Genomic DNA, 5,994 nt, shown 5'->3' on the forward strand with positions numbered 1-5,994 from the left:
TGGGGATGATAAGTTGTGCTGAGAGCGATCCGAGATCCTAATTCACGTTCCATACTCGCCCAGAAATGAGATGTAAAGCGAGTATCACGATCGGAAATAATATTTAGTGGCACGCCATGTCTCGCAATGATTTCATCTAAGTATACTTGTGCATATTTTTCCATTGGGGCTGTTTCACGCATGGCGAGAAAATGGGTGCTTTTAGTTTGTCGGTCGACAATTACCCAAATGCTATCATGCTGTCTAGCAGTGTTTGGCAATTTGGTAATAAAATCCATGGACAGCTCTTCCCATTTCCATACAGGAACACTAAGACTTTCTGGAGTTCCGTAAGGCTTTTGGTGCTCTGTTTTGACTTGTAAGCATACTAAGAATTCCTGCACATATCTTCCAATGGCTCTCTTCAATCCAGGCCACCAATAATCAACTCGTACATCATAGTACATTTTGCTTGTACAAGGATGTTTTGACAGTTTTGACTTATGTGCTTCATCTAAAATCTTCCGTCATAATCCACCAATCTTTGGAATCCATAGTCGATTGTTGAATACCTTCAATCCTCGTGGATCATCAAGTAAAATATCAGCATCATGCACCATCCCTTCTTTCTTCACATTTTCTGGCTTTAAGGCCTCTACTTGCCATTTCTCTAGTTCATCAAGAATAGTGAACTTTACTGTAGTGTGAGTAATAACATAACACACACTATTACGGTAAACCTTCCTGTTAAGTGCATCAGCAACTACATTGGCCTTTTTAGGATGATACATGATTTCACAATCATAGTCTTTGATCAGCTCCATGGCTTGCTATTGTCTCATATTCAAATTTTGCTGACTGAATATATACTTGAGACTTTTGTGGTCGGTAAACAATTGGCATTTTGTACCAAAAAGGTAATGCCTCCAAAGTTTTAGGTAAAATACTACTGCAGCGAGTTCGAGGTCATGGGTAGGACAATTCTTTTCATACTCTTTCAGTTGTCTTGAGGCATACGATATCACTTTACCACGCTGCATCAACACACAACCTAGTACTAACCTTGAAGCATTGCTATATACAAAAAAATCATTATCACCTTCTGGAAGTGATAAGATCGGAGCATGAGTCAAAAGATCTTTTAGAGTTGAGAAAGCTTTTTCTTGGGCTTCACCCCATTCTAACTTTACTTCCTTTCGTGTAAGACTTGTGAGAGGCACGACTATATGCGAAAAATCTTTAATGAATCTCCGGTAATAACCCGCGAGAGCCAAAAACTGCGAATTTCAGAAGCATTACAAGGCGCTTCCCAATTCTGAATGGCTTCGATTTTGGTAGGATCTACAGATATACCGTCACCAGAAACCACATGTCCGAGAAGTTGAACTTGGTGAAGCCAAAATTCATATTTCGAGAATTTAGCATATAATTTCTCCTTTCTAAGAAGTTCTAATATTTCACGAATATGAATGGCGTGATCAGATTCAAACTTGGAATAGATTAGAATATCATCAATGAATACGATGACAGATTTATCGAGCATTGGACGACATACCCGATTCATCATATCCATAAATACGGCAGGAGCATTTTTCAGACCGAATGCCATGACCAGGAATTCGAAATGCCCATAACGAGTACGAAAAGCAGTCTTCGGAACATCCTGCTCGTGTACTTTCAACTGATGATAGCCAGATCCCAAATCGATCTTCGAGAAATAGCTAACACCCTGAAGTTTATCAAATAAATCGTCTATGCGAGGTAGTGGGTACTTGTTCTTGATAGTCACCTTATTTAGCTCACGGTAATCAATACACATTCGCATCGATCCATCCTTCTTCTTGACAAACAACACTGGAGCACCCCAAGAAGAGGTACTCGGTCGGATAAAGCCTTTGTCAAGTAATTCTTGTAGTTGGATCATCATTTCCTTCATTTCAGCTGGCGTAAGACGATAAGGAGTCTTTGCAATCGGAGCAACACCAGGCACAAGGTCAATTCGGAATTCTACTTGCCTGTCCGGGGGAAGTCCAGGCAAATCATCGGGGAAAACATCAGGATATTCATTAACAACAGGAACGTCATTTACAGTTTTCTTCTCCTCTTTTGAGATATCAACGGTGTAGGCTAGATAGATAGGGCACCCATTCGATATAAATTTACGAGCTTTTAGGAAAGAGATGATTTTTAAGATTTTGAGTCTTTCTTCACCGTAGACATAAATAGGATCTTCCCCTTCAATAGGAATGCGTACTATCTTTTTGTAACACAAGAGTTCTGCGTGGTTCTTTGACAACCAATCCATTCCGAGAATAATATCAAAGTTGGGCAAGGAGATAGGAATCAGATTAGCAAGAAAATTATAGCCTTCAATTTCTACGACACAATTCCTTTAGATTTTATCAGCAAGTAATGATATACTTCCCGCAGTATCTACGTGAAATGGTTGTGCGAGTGCATAGCAAGCAATTTGAAAAGAATGAGCAAATTCATGAGATACTAAAGAATCTAAGGCACCAGAATCAAATAAGATGTGAGAAGGTCTAGAGTTGACAAGAAATGTACCCGTCACAACATTTGGGTCCTCGCGTGCCTCCTCTGTGGTAATGTGGAATGCACGGCCCTTAGCTTTTGGCACCTCCTCATTTTTAGTTGGAGTATTCTTTGGTTGTTGAACAGGAGCTTGACTTCTCGCCGGTTGTTGAACATAAGCTTGACTCCCTGCCACTTCACTAGTAAGAGTAGGACAGAAGCGCTTCCTGTGGCCAGTAATACCACAAGCAAAACATGTAACATCCTTCATTGCGCAAACTGGCTTCTTGTGGCCTATTTCTCCACATCTAAAACAGACCACTAATCCTTTTTCTAGTCTGTATTCGCCCGAATGATTCTTTCCACAATTTCGACACAATGGCGACTGTAGAGAAAAAGATTGTGAGCTGCCGCGGCCACGAGAGGTATTATGAGATTGCACTTGCTTGCTAGGTTCAGTTCGAGCAGATTGAGCTAGTGGAATAGAGGAAACAGGAACAGTTCGATCGATACGTGGATACTTTGGAACAGAAAGAGCGGCACCACGTATCTCTAAGTCATGCTCGCGCTTTCGAGCATACTCAACAGCTTTGTCAAAGGACAGAACATCCTGATTGGCTACAAAATCGTGGATTTCATGCCGTAGTCCCTCCATGAATAACTGCATTTTCTCTTCTTCAGTTGAAACATACTTTGCAGCAAACCGTGCTTTTTGATTGAACTGAGTTTCATACTCATTCACAATCATTCCTCACTGTCTAAGCTCAAGAAACTCTTTCTCCAATCTTCTCCTCATGTCTAGAGGACAATACTTCCCTAGCAAACGATTTTTGAACATTTCCCAGGATTAATTCTCCTGGTCAAACCCGTTGAGGGCTTCATATGTTGCTTCCCACCAGACCAAACCTTCTCCGACGAGCATAGCAGAAGCATAATTAGCCTTGTCTTCATTATCCACATGAGAGATACGAAATACTTTTTATGTGTTCTGAATCCAAGTTAGAACAACTATGGGATTAAGGACACCTGAAAACTCTGTAGCACCACTACTCTTGAAATCTTTGAACGAGGGACGCTTCACCTCCCCTTTTGAAGATTCTCCAGTGGCTTTCTCTTTGCCTTTATCATTATTATTCTTGTGTTCTTCGAGAGTTTTCCGAATAATCCCAGTAAGTTTATCCAAGAGTCGCTCCTCACGAGGGGATACTGGAGTGTTTCCTTCATCATGACGAGGATCTCCACCCACCTCTGGCGTATGGCTACTCACCTGTTCAGCCATTGCTCTGAAATTTGGAGTAATATAATATTTTTAGAATATTAGGATTTATTATTACCTAATACTTTACTTAAGTCTTTCCTATTTTTATATCCATATACTTATAATCAATCTGTTCATATATTGAACTTCCAACAGTTTAAGTCTAAATACCAATCCGCGTTATTTAGTTCACTTAAACTATTGCTTTGATACAATTATTGAAAGAACCCCTTTCTAAACTTTCGTATTTCTAATAGACCCAAACTTTCATACTTAACAATATTGTTACTCCAAAACATGCTACATGCATATTCATAAAACAATATTATACATTGATAGTTTATTTACATAGACTGGATACAAACCGACTATAAAGATTTTTACAAAGTTCAATATATATATATATATATATATATATATATATATATATGTATTACATACTTTCCCAGGAATACAATACAAAAGTTATAATATTATCTATTCTACGTCTCCTACTAGTACATGACTATACTGGATGCTTATCACCTGCAATAGGTTAAACATTGAGAGGGATAAGCGGGTGACGCTTAGTGAGTTCAATAACAGGTACAATATAACATTATGGCATATACATATCAATATGACAGAAGCAAAGAGGGACAAAGAACAAGAAAGGCAAATTAGTATCATATGACAAGCTTTCCATATCAATGAATAATCTGATTCAAAGAGTTGTAATCAATGAGACATAACAATTTCAATACTTGATATACATCAATAAGACTTCAGCCCAAGTGGTGCAGAAAATAAAATTTCAGAATATCGTTTTGCTAGAATACACAGGCTTTCAGCCCTATCTTAGCATTCTGCTAATGCCAAAGTGATTCTTATATCATACACTTCATGGCCAAAGTCTACATACCGGTACCCAAGTGATGCTTATGTCATACACTTCGTGGTCTAAGGTATAGCTCATTATCATAATAACATGGGAAAGCACATTGAACATATAACACATAACATACAATTGTCCCTATATTGAACTCACCGTGAAATAACCGGGGATTAAATGATAATTTGGGCAACACTTTGGCTCTAAATATGACTTTCTGTGACGAAACCGGGGATTTTAGTTGAAAACCGGCCTTACTCGGGCAGAGTTTCGACTTGAAATTATGATTTTCTTGGGAACTTCGGAGTGTCGGGACTTGCTTCGGGTGTCAGTGATGATATCGGGACTTCGGGGGTTAAAAATAGGCTAAAGAAGGGTTTTAGAGTGAGAGAAAGTAGGGTTTCTAAACAAAAACCCGGAGGTCTTGCTCACTATTTATTGGGGCTGAAACTCGGATTACGCTGGGCGTAATCTTCAAGTATGCGGGGCGTACTGCCTTGATAACCTCTTCGATGGGCGTACACTCTATTATGTGGGGCGTAATGAATTGCGGCTCAGTACGCTGGGCGTACACCTTGTACGCTGCGTGTAGCGTGATGCGTGGCATCAGACGTGTCAAGTCGGTATGATAGGTGTCCTATGCGAGAGTTTGGGCTACGTGGCCAATCTTGAACCGTGAACACGAGTACGCTAGGCGTACTCCGAATTTCCAAACTTCAAAAATTTGTATCTTTTGCATATGAGCTCCGTTTTTGACGTTCTTTATGTCCACGCGTAGGTGAGATGATACTCTACAACTTTCGTTTAGACTATGTCGGCTAATTTTGACTTTATTTAATAATTATATTTTTAACGGGCCGGGACATGAAAAATCCGTTAAAAATTCATAACTTTTTCATCGGATGTCCGTTTTCGTCTGTTTTTTTTACCGTTATACTACTATTGACGAGACCTTCGATTCTCGTTTAGATTGTGTCGGCTAAAAATCACTCGATCTTTATTTCAAGTTTTTAGCTGTCTACTGTTATTCCGAAACTTAGAAAAATCATAACTTCCTCATACGAAGTCAGATTTGGACATTCTTTTTATGAAAATTCTCGGTTTAACGAATACTACGACTTTCGTTTAGATCATTAAGGCTAAAAAGTAGTTTATCGAAAACTCACTTTTTACGTCATACAGCGTCGTGCCGGTTCTGTCGCGAAACTTCAAATAGTCATAACTTCTTCGTTATAACTCAGATTTCGATGACGTTTTCTCCTAAATGTTTCTAACGAGATTTTTACAACTTTCAATAATAAAATTTTACTTATTTCAAATTTTATATTTTCGTTAAATTTAAATATTTGACTTT

Source organism: Lactuca virosa, chromosome 3 (genome assembly GCF_052849685.1).
Source record: "Lactuca virosa cultivar CGN04683 chromosome 3, Lactuca_virosa_CGN04683_v6, whole genome shotgun sequence".
Lineage (NCBI taxonomy): Eukaryota > Viridiplantae > Streptophyta > Magnoliopsida > Asterales > Asteraceae > Lactuca > Lactuca virosa.